Below are 12,092 nucleotides of genomic sequence, written 5' to 3'. Positions count from 1 at the left end.
CTGATTGTGGCTCCTTCATCTGTCACAGCCCTCTCGCTGTCTGAGAGGAACAGACAGTGATGGATGCTAATCACTTTGCCTGTGTGCCCATTCACCCCACCACCTAGTCAGCAAGCTCAGCCCAGGCTTCCCCTTTCTAGCCTATGAATAAATGAGCTGCTCTACTCTTTTCTAACACAATTGTCACTGTTAGTAATGTACCTGTACCCCCTTATTGTTGAGCTCAGGAGGTATTCATCACGTAAAGAATGATGCATACATAAAATATGTAAAACAAACAAGAAATGTATGTGTATTTCTACGTTTTTTCTTTTTTTGCTTCCTCTCTGATGTGAAATACAAAGAGAGCTTTCCCTGGCCTCTAATCTACCCTCCTATTCATAAAGCGTTTATAAAGTACAGGAAATGAAACACTTTTCAGAGACTCAGACAGTCAAAAATATCCAATATGATCTTTTGTAGCCCCAGACCATTATATTTACTTAGCGAAAAGATGAGGTGCTGGTGAGAAGAAGTCTCGGAGTAAAGCTACCTCAAAATAACTACTTTGATGCCGGCACGCCTCGTGTTCTGTTTGTTTGCACAGATGGCTTTGTTGTGTTTATGGTTTGCTGCTTATGTTAATCACTTGAAATATTTCTGGGCGGCTGATTAAAATTGATGTCGCACCAACTTTTAGAATTGGATCCACCCCACCCCCAGTTCATAGAAGCTTTTGCAGTATTGTAAATTTATTTCAACAATATTAACTTTAGCATTGGGGTTTGCAGATGTTACATTTTGGGCAAATCATGAATAGAAACAAGCTTGTTTCACACTCCGTCAGTGTGTTGTGTGTGATAAATGCTTCTCTGCAGTCCTGCTTTGGAACTCTAAAATGCGTTTTCAGTAATGAGCTGCTGAATTATTTTGTCAGGAAACATTTCAAGTTATTAAATATTGATTAAAATTGCTCACAGGTTTGTTTTTTTCAAGGACATCAACCCTCTCAAAATGATGACTGATTGCTATGGTTTTCCAGAGATGTGTAAAAATTTGATAAGAGGTCATAAACTACTGAGTCCAAGGTATCTGGATTTGTGTTCTTTTACTCTTAAGGACATAAAGAATGGTCCTGAGTGGTTGTGAGTTCAAGGCATGGGACTATTTAAAAATGTAATTTCAGGCCAAAATGATTGCGATTCATGATATTGTCATGAAAATCTTCAAAATGAATGAATAAACTCTTAAAATATTACTTAAACATACTAGAATCACTTAACCTTACAGTTTGTTAAAAACAAACAAATATTTTCATTGCATCGGAGATAGATGACTTCAAACAGCGAGGCTTGTCAACTATTTGGAATAGCATTTTAACTTCCGATATGAAATATACCAATGCTTGATTAAGATCTTCTGCGTTCTTTGAGGGTGATGCATATGCAGCCTGTTTTTTTTTTTTTTTTTTAGCTTTTTTTAAAAAAGACATTTATTACTATTAAATCACCAATCAAGTTTACTATTTTAGTGCACTGATGTTGTGCCTCTATAATTTATTTATAATATATAATGCTCTATATATATAATTTAAGTGTTTGATTGCAAAACAATGTGTTTTTGTATATAAATAATGTATATATGTAATATCGACTGATATAACAAATATTGGAATGTTTTTACCCCTTATTATTGTGATTGGCGTCTGACTCAAAAATCCAGTATTGGTGGTGCTCTATCTGAAATGGCAGAATATCATGAAAAACACTTCTTCACAATTTCCTAAAGTCTTAGTTTTTAATTTTTTTTGGTTCACAATTAAAACATGAATATTTGACATTGTTGCTGGGAAAATTACTTTATAACTTGAGTAATGATGTGAACTGTATAGTGAATATAATGAAAAACATCCCCAGAGTAAACAGTCACTTACTTAAATGCTAGTAAAAAAAAATATGTTTGTTTCCTTTTTGTGTCCTTTGGTTTTGTTTGAGCAGAGCCCTGCCTTTGAAAAGTGCATTATATTCCCTTAAACAATTGAGCAGCCCACAGTGGATTATGTGGTACTGAAGGCTTTGAAGTACACAGTTATTGTGTCCCACACATTTGGACAAATGAAGGCCACATTCCATAGAGCCTTTGTTTGGGCTTAAGGTCAGTTATGACATTCAAGTGTAGAAATGTGTTGAATCCAGTCCATGAACTGTGGCACACTTACAGTATCTTGTCTTTCTTCAAGAGGCCTGAGCTGAAAAAATGTGGAGCTCATTGAGTCTGACGGTTACCAGGTTTATACGGCAGTGAAGGGTATTGACCTGAAACTTATTCTTTACAAGAGAATTGCATTGATTCAGTCTGCACCATCCTTGTTAAAAAAGTGTCAGTGTTATTTATCCTTTCTTTTAATTCACGATGGCCGATTCATCTTGGTCTTTAAGTGACGAATAATGAAAATGAATGGTAGCAGCACTGTCGAAGACTAACAAAAATACAAGTTTTACACCTGACATTGGCATTTTTTTAAAGAAGATACTTCAAAACTCACAGTAAATTATTCCAAAGACACATTCAGTTACCTGTATTATCTACCAAATACCCACCACCAATGTGATAGTAACATTTCATGCTGACTTTCAACCCAGTCACCAGAATAAATGTCAGCTTGTTGTTTTGTTTTTGCAAACCATGGATAGGTTACACATTACTACATGTTATTATGTAGCAGATATGTTAAAACTTAACGTTTCAACAATGCTGTGGTTAATGTGTGATTAGGTTCAGGCACAAAAACCACTTGGTTATGGTTAGGAAAAGACCATATTTTGGCTTGGGGGCACAATGCCTGCCAGAAAAGCAGTGATGTCTTAGTTAAAAAAAAAACAAAAAAAAACAACTGCTTGTTGGGGCACTGCCCCCGCTGGCAAAACAGTTACAGATCACTACAAAACACCCATGTTTAGTGCCTAAACAGCCTGCTGAAGTAACAGCAGTGACTTGTTAAATCACAACAGCTTTTGTTGGTTGTTGGTCTTTAACAGTGGTCTGCAGCTTGGCAGGCGTCTGGCCTCAGTGATAAACCATCCACAGTCCCCTCCACATTCCTTTGGTGACTGGGCTGTGACTTTAAGTGACTTGTCTCATAAAATGCAGACCGCCTTTATGATAGAAGTTATGTATTCTAAATGATTTCTTTAAAATTTCTTGCATTATGCCATAACATTTTGTGCAAAAACAGAAATATGTTGCTGCTTTTGTTGTCAAGTGTTGATTGATAAGCACATTTCATAGCTGGGAGGTTACACACAAGGGCAAAAAAAATGTAATTTTAGCTTTCTGATCACCGCTACTGTCCACTGTTAGTGGGACAGCTGCTCTTTACAGAGTGTGGCTGGGTTTTCTGGAGTGTGATAAATACTGTATGTTATATGAATTATGTACAGTAGCTGACCACCTACACTATGCATAATGCTTGCATGCACGCTATGCAATCTATATGCACCAGATAACAATCTGTTTCCAAGTGAGGGCTTGGTGACTCCATCAGCATTGGGAAAAATATTTTTCACTTGGTTTATATGCTCTGATTCTGCCCCACAGAGAGTTTGAGCTCCCACTAAGAGCTGTGGAAACCTGACCTCTGAGTTGAACTACTAAATCAAGATGAGCTGGAAGAAGTCTCAAGATGTGTCTTGCTTGCTTAGTTACCCTCAAGGCTTTTTCCTGTCACAGCTACTCTGTACACTGACAGAGAAGGATAGCCCCTTGGCAGATTGTTTTGGCCACCGGCCCACACATGCATTGAACTTTAAAGTTGGCATGAGCTCTGCCTTTCTTTGTGTGACTGGAATTCACTCCAGTGAAGTTCAGTTCATGAGTCTTTTATGTAGGGCTGTGCTGAAATATACTGAAGCCGATAATGGCAATGTCTCAACAGCACAATTTATGTCATGTCAGTGAATTCCTTTACACAGGCTGGTATTTCTGGCTATCATTTTTAATGCACCTGAACATACAGCAATGAGAACATCTAATCCAAAGTGCAAACTCCTATCAGTGTCAGTCAAAATGTGCTTGTTCCTTTGTCTGGGGTTATTCACCGATAAGTTGAGTCTGCATTGGTCCACCTAGCAGTTAACTGTAATTAGAATTAGTGCTGAGTTTAACACAAATAGAGAAACCACTTAAATGACAGAGAAGTTGAGGGGAAAAGGTGGCCCTGTGGGCACACCTTGCCTTTGGGAAACAGAATACACAAAAGTCTCAAGGTAAATGTCTAAGAATAAATTCAGTTTCAAGAGGAAACACCAGATATGTACTACATCTCATAAATCACAGCCATTTCATAGAGCATTACAAGTGCATGGCCAAGATAAAAGTGAAGGGCAGAAAATCCCCCAGTTAACCAGAACAGTCTGTTGCTTTAGTGTTCGCATATGATCAGTGTTGGGTAAGGGATACTTTAAAAGTAATCAAAGTACATTACTGCGTTACTTTTTAAAAAAGTATCCAGTTACTTTACTGCATTACTCCCTGAGTAAAGTAACTCAATTACTTTAAAAGTACTTCCAACGTTACTCCCTGAGAAAAGTAACTCAAGCACTTTTAAAGTAGTTTAGAGTATTCTACATTTCCTATTGGGCAATGGACCACAGGACGCTAAGCCTACATTTTTTGTCTCCAAAATTAAAGTTATGGACCACTTGCCCTTCACTGAGATCCAATTCTCCCATCACAGCCGTCACTTTGACCGGTAGAAACACAGAGCGATCTGCTGCTGTAGACAACTGTATGACAACAACACCCCAGCCTTTTTAATATTTCCTCTAGGGATGTTACCACACAGAGTAAAAGGGGGAAATGATGGTGTGAAACAGCAGAGGCACTTTGTCAACCCACTGAGTTAACGTTACTGTCATTAGCATCAAGCTAGCAAACAATGCTACATCCTCACGGTTGGACATAAAGTAATAACATTAACAAATAGCGGCGGGGCTTTTACTCACCACAACTGCAGAGGCTCCCAGCTTCATTTGAAACAAACTACATTATAGACGGTCCGTTATTTATTAATCCCTCTGTGTGTTTATATATTTACTTTTTATCCGCTCCGTTGTCTTTGTAAAGTTAATACATTGCGTCATCATTTCAAACTTAACACTTCCTGATTTTCCTTCAAATTAAAAGCTCCTTATAACCTCGTCTAGAGAATCCCTCCATTTTCTAAATAGGCTTTTATTGTGAAACATTTGTGGAGGATACAGTAGCTTGAATGTTTGCCTACGGTACTTCAAATGTAGCTCCTGCCATCTGCTGACGCTTTTAGGTGACTACAACAACATGTCGGCTGGCAATTGAAGTGACAGTGACTCAAATAATAGTGAAAGTAATAAAAATAGGACAAGAATAACCCGATGACATCACGCTCTCCATGAAAGACGAGCGAGGATAATTGGTGAGTATCAGCGTGTAGCGTGAACCAGGCATAATGCAAGTCCTGAGTCTGAAATATGTCTGTCAGCGAGTCCTACTCCACCTATTTAGACTCCACCGTAGACAACGGCAGCATTTCTCCGACCACGTAGCGAGCCAAAAGCTCCGTGGCTTCTTTCAGACTGATAGGTTTAACGTTATCTCCGTTATTAGAACCAAACGACAGCCATTGCTGTTTCGGAGCTGAAGGACTAGCGCTCTAAAAGTAACGGAAGTAACTGATGCCTTGTTTGAAAATGTACTTAAGTATTTGATTACTCAAACAGCAAACTAACGCGTTAGGTTACTCGTTACTGCAAAAAGTAATGTAGATATAAAGACTATATGATTAAAGGCAAATAATAGAACAGCTAAAACACTTACAGTATAACAGTATCCAAGATCTAAGACGATATTTCCTCACATATGAGGATACCAATATAATATCTATATATAGAACCTTTGTATACGTCATACTGGGCTGTGAGGATAATAGCATGATGTAGGGGTGGACACCTCTGCTCATCTCTCTGTCAGCTTTGCCAAATGTGTGCAAAATTTATGCTCTTGTGTCTTTTTTTGCAATTATTGGTGGTGCTTTTTGTGGTTGGTTTTGGACAGTGGTGGTGGCGTGTTGTTGAGAGTCACATGTCGGAATGAGGCTAGCCAGGTCAAGGTTTTCAAATGTAAGCATCAGTAAACATTAAGGAAAATATGAAGTAGAATGAGCACCAGCTGAACTAGCATCCTGCTAGCCATTGCACAGGCACTTGATATTAACCTGGATGACCTCCATGCCGTATCAGTATACATCAGGATATCAGGAACTGTAATATCCTTTGATTCATTTAAACCTGGCTAAATCTTTGACAGCACCATTCAACCAGGTGACTTTTTCTTTATATGCCAATCCAACAAAGCAGAGGACTCTGGCTAAAGAAGGAGATGAAGCATGTGCTTTACACTGAATAAGGACTGGCTTGCAGCTGGGATTGTGAGGTGCTGTCCCGATCCTGCGGTGAATATGTCTTTGAGTTGCGGCTGCAGAGTGGAATCACTGCATCTAGGAACGTGCACGATAAAGCAGTAGCCACCAATTTAATAAGATAAAAAAAAGTACAAAATTATAGTTCATAAGTTAAAAGAGCTGATGGGATGGCATTTAACTGGAATTGTACCTTGCATAATTCCATGTGATCAATAAATGATTGATTGCTAACTGCGGTCACGTGACTCCAATGCAGTCATCACCATCATCACCCTCTTTGTTTTTAGCTAATATAATGAATTCATTGAAAAATGCACAACTTTGGCTCGGATGCAGGCCACCTGTCTGCAGTCACCACTCTGTAGCCTTGCTCTATGTCTGATTGGTTACATTTCACAAGTAATAGGCTATCAGTACTGAAGTCTGCTGCGGCACACAAGGCAAATATGGAGAGTGGAGCTGTTGTTCAGTTTCAACTTGTGTTGAACATAAGGCAGCAAATATTGCTGAGGTTGTAATAAACATCACAGACTGTAAATAGACCATTCCACTTGTAATGTTATGCAGTTAGTAATAGTTCTTAGTGAATGTAACTTAAATTGTATGAGTACAAGGGCTGCAAGGAGAGGAAGAGGGAGTGAGACTGCACCTGGACGCTGGCCAGAGATGTGATCATGTTATTATAGTTTATAAAAATGCTTATGTTTATAAACATATTGACATTTCATACACCAGACATTTCTATAACTCGGACCTTCCAATGTGCATTCAACCCGTGTCAGACCATTCATGAGTCAACGATCTCGAGAATCCAGCCTGCAGTGTAATTCATACCCTGCGTATAAAGCAGAGAATTATACAATAATATTCATAGCACACAAAGGATTCTTAACTACCGACCACTGTCACTTGGAGTTATGGTCAATGATTTCCTTTTTAATCTTCAGCAATAGGAATTTATACACTGCAAGCACAAATTATCCTGACTCGACAGATGACTATAAACAGAAATTGTTCCTAAATGTAACAATGAATTGTGATATTGATTTCAGGTCATATTGCCCACACCCACTTACTTGCAGTGTTGCCATCATAAGCTGTGTTTTCAGGAAACAATTAACCAGGAACAAAAGAGTAATTTGTAATTTGTAATCCAAGTAGCATCTTCCTTTGTCCCACTTCTGAGTTTCCAAACACACAAGTTGGCTCTTTGTTTTACAGTACTAGAGCTGCTCAGCATAGTTTCCCGTTGTCATCTATCTATGGAGCAGGACACTTTACACCGCCGTGCTCTCTCCCCAATAAGCAATAAAGTTAATGAAAACTGACGATTCCTCATCACAGTGGTTTAGACCAACATCGTCTAACACGTTCCCATCAAATTCCAAATCAAAACTGAAGTCAGCTGTCAACACATCACAGCTGCAGTGATGTTTCCAAAGGTCAACAGTTTGAAAAGGTCAGCTTTCCCCGAATAGATGGAGAACATTTGGAGTAAAAGGCACCTCTGAGTTTAACCTCAAGAAGAACCAGTAAGTGTTAGTGCAGGTCTTCTGAGTGAAGAATGTGAGGGTGTTAAAAATGCAGCTTACCCTCTCTGTGACACTGTGCTGATTCAACTCCCTCAAGTGTATTTCTCACTTTCCTGACAAGTTTATAGCACAAGAGTCTTAGAACTCATTTCTGTTTTTTTGAGGAGAAGATAATGAATATATATATTTTAGTGATCTGTGCTTCAGTGGCCTTCACTCACCTTAAGATTAAGGGTGTTTAAACAATTCCTGTTTTTCTTTGAGTGCTTCCTTTAGGGCAGATGTCATCAGAGGACGTGTCTGACTCCTCACTTAGGCGCCACTATCTTTGAGATTTCTTGCCTTTGTTTTTGGGAAGTGGACTGATCAAATCTTCCATTTTTACATGGCACAATAATGGGCCATTAGCTGTTCAAGAAGCCTGAACCTCTCACTCTCTGGATGTAGTGCTTCTTACTTAAATTTGTACAATAAAATAATAACAAACCTTAACTGACACAAATATAACATCACAAATGTAAAGCTGGGAGTTTGCTGCAGAAGAGTGCTGCAAAAGAATGCTCTGAGTTGAGATGAGAGTATTTTCAGGACACTAGCTGCACAGTCAGGAAGCAGGGATGACCAGAGTAGAACCCCTGTGGTGCCGGATTGGCAACTGGGTCCCTGGAGACGTGTGGGGAAATAGAGAGATTTTGACTAAAAGGCAGACAAAGTCTTGCCGCAGCCTAAGTGTACCACTTTCAATACAATGGGTTGAAGATAATGTCTGAACTTACATTTAGTTTCAAGAGAACAACTTCACAGAAAAGCAAAGAAAAGGACACACTGTGCTTGTGCTTTTTTGTGCTAATTAAAACAACCAAATGCAATAAAGTAAGACATCCAGCAGAAAACAAAGTTGATCAAGTGTGTAGAACAACAAAGAACATTTTAAGTTTAGTTCTGCTTTTAGTTTGCTTTTCAACTGTGGTAACACTGGAGCACATCTGATACACATTTAATGAACGGATTACACATTCAGTCTAGCAGAGTAAACCAACAACTACAATCATAAAAGGTAAAAGCAGCTTCACACCTCACCTCTGAATACCCAACAATCATGTGCCCAAAGATCTAAGAGGTCCCTGTGTTTCTTATCAGCACCTTTATCAGTGTAACTGTGGTCCAAGGCCATACAGTGCTTTTTGGAAAATTTTGGTCCAATTTTATAATCAGTTCTAAAATTACCTGGCAGCCAATGCAGCAATGTGAAGCCAGATTTGATGACCTCGAATATATAATTTTCCTTCTTGTTAAAGCTCTTGCTGTGGCATTCTGAATTAACTCATCACCCAGTCTTTTGAGAGAGAGCAGTGTGGAGGACATGACAATAATCTAATCTACTAGGGATAAATGCATGTTCACATTTTCTCTGAGTCCACTGAAAAGAAAGTTAAAAGTCTTAGAGCCAGTTCTCTGAATAAGAATTTGGCTGAAGATAAATGAAATAAAATTTCCAGGTTTAGAAACGCCTCAGCTTGACTCTCAAAATCCTTCTGGAGCTCAACAGATTGCCTGAGCCTTGAGTTATTAAGCACTTACATGGACAATAACATTATGGGCAGTTGGATGGACTTCATATGCGTCATAATCAGACAGAATAACCGTATCCCTAACCAATCAGCAGTGATTGTTTTTGTTTTTGTAAATGTAATTTTCAGTGGATTTAAGTGGTTACCTGTAGGAGCAAACACTGTATGTTGTGCTGATGAAGATAAGCGGTATTGTTGCTAGGTACGCATTCTGCGTCCCTGATACATTCAATCTGAAAGGACCCAGTAAACTCACCATTGATGCTTCGAGGGGGTGAACCCTGTTATTTTCCCTGATAATGCTACATTGTGAACAATGCTGGAATCATAGAAACAGTAGTGTTGCATCACTTATCTTATTTTGAAAGTATTCCTCATGTCACAGAAACCACTGAGGGTCACCTGCCTTCAAGCCCTCAACCCTGGCTCTCTGAAGCTGTGTGTGCTGAGGCGGCAGTGTCAGCTGCACAGCACAGAGGCCCCTAAGGACTGCCGGTAGACAATAACCTTATTTTCAGGTTCATAAGATGTACCCGAATTCACAAATATGTAGGGTTTTAGTACAGACATTCTTGTAATCTTACATCTCAATGTCTGCTGTAACAGCAGATGCTGTATTGACTCATTTAGATGATGACCCGTTAATGTTTTCACGACCAGGGGAAATGTTGAAAAAATATTTTCACTGTTAGCCACCATTTTCCTTATCACCCTGTATATCTCGTCCAAGACAAGATCCCATTTTGTTCATAGTTGGGTTGCAACGGTTTGAGATTTTCACGGTATGATAAGTGTCAGAAAATATTGCGGTTTCACTGTATCACTGTGTTACAGAATTTATATTATTATCAGTCACTTTAAAGGAGTGAAAATAGAAGGGTAATCCTTGGTTGAACAAATGTTTTGTTTTTTGTTTTTTTTTTTTTACTATAATTGAAATCGGAAACCATTTTGTTAATGGAAGAATGCGTAAAAAGTCTCCTCTTTAAAAATAGCTAAGCTAAATGAGAGTTGCTCCATCCAGTTGCTTTTTCTTTTCAATATTGTAGATAAGCAAATGTACACTGTACGATAACTGTCAACTTTTATATCCTTGAAACTGGTATATCACTGCAACCCTAGTTCATAATCCCAAATAGTGAACTCTTCCCAAGGAAGAGAATAAACATATTTTTTAAACTGTTGAATTAAATTTTATATTTACATTTTTTGGATTATCTCATAATATCACAGTCATATCTCATTTGAAGTAGGTGATACAGAGTAGATGATTTTGGAGGTCTCTGTAGTCTGCTGAATTCAAGATGGGACATTTCTATCATGTTTTTTTTTACATAGACAGTACATAAAGATACATAGATTTTAGGTTTTGTAAATAAAGTTTTCAAATTTGGGATTTTATCTGTTTAATTTTCATATTCACATTTTTAAAATACATGGATATAACTATAATTACAACAATATAACATCAAACACATGTTTAACACTTCATATTTTGTCAAAAGAAACCCACATTTTATTGGGGACCTACTCAAATGACCACCTTTGGGTCGCGGGGACTCACTACATTGAAAACCTTTCAACATCACTGGATAAAAATGTTGTCTTACCATGTCCAGATGGGTAAACTAACAGCCATAGTGTCACTGACACACAGAAACCACTCTTTATCATTCTCGGCGTTCACTTGTAATAACATGTCAGTTGAAACATTTACAATCTATGTTTCTACATCTGAACTATTGTGACTTAAAAGCCTCGTCTGCTGGTCTGACTTGCTCAGGTAGCTGCCTGAGTAAGTGTCAACACTTTGACAAAGCGAGAAAAGCTCTCCTCAGCTTTGAGTGTAATGCTCAGCCGGGGGTATTTGTTGTCAGTGGAAACCCTCAACCCACATGAGAAAACAATAGAAATCACTTACACACTTTGAAGTAAAAAGGTTTATTGTACGCAGTGAGCCTGGCTCAGCAGCACCAGAGATGTTGAGTGCTTCTATATTTATTCCAAGGAGGTGTGCTGGTAATGTTTTATCAATAATACAAATCCCCTTGTCGCATTTGCTTGTCAGCCGACGGTCTTGCTGCCTGCGCACTGGGGGAGAAACTGATTAATTCTGCTTCGCTCACATGGAGTCACAGTTCAACTTACCCTGACTGACGTTGACATGGAATATCAGTTAGTGTTTGAACTGGGTCAGGTTGTATATTAAAGCTGCTTTACGTTCCTCTGTTTTCTAAAGCACACAAAAGGAGATGCAGTGGAGTTGTGCTGCATCGAAATTCTCAGTAGTGTGTGTGTGTGTGTGTGTGTGTGCGCGCGCGCACGTGTGTGTGTGTGCACATGTGTGTGTGTGTGTGTGTGTGTGTGTGTGTGCATTGCTGGCAAAATTTCAAATCTCCCTAAGATGCAGTATATGGCATGAGCACAAACAGTGTTTGCACCTCTCATATTCCTCAGCTTTTCAATAGACTTATTCAGTCCTTCTTTTATTCATTACATGTCCTACTCAATTTTCTCCTCCCACTGTGCTTATACACTGAAGGACGCCTGCCT

General features: G+C 38.7%; 1 protein-coding gene across 5 annotated transcripts in view; it reads left to right on the top strand.

Moving 5' to 3' along the window:
* Nucleotides 1–12,092, top strand: part of gulp1a (GULP PTB domain containing engulfment adaptor 1a) — a 120,438-nt gene that overhangs the window by 28,046 nt on the left and 80,300 nt on the right. The window lies entirely within an intron of this gene.

The sequence above is a fragment of the Epinephelus fuscoguttatus genome, linkage group LG13 (assembly GCF_011397635.1).
Source record: "Epinephelus fuscoguttatus linkage group LG13, E.fuscoguttatus.final_Chr_v1".
NCBI lineage: Eukaryota > Metazoa > Chordata > Actinopteri > Perciformes > Serranidae > Epinephelus > Epinephelus fuscoguttatus.
This window is presented reverse-complemented; position numbering and strand designations above follow the sequence as displayed.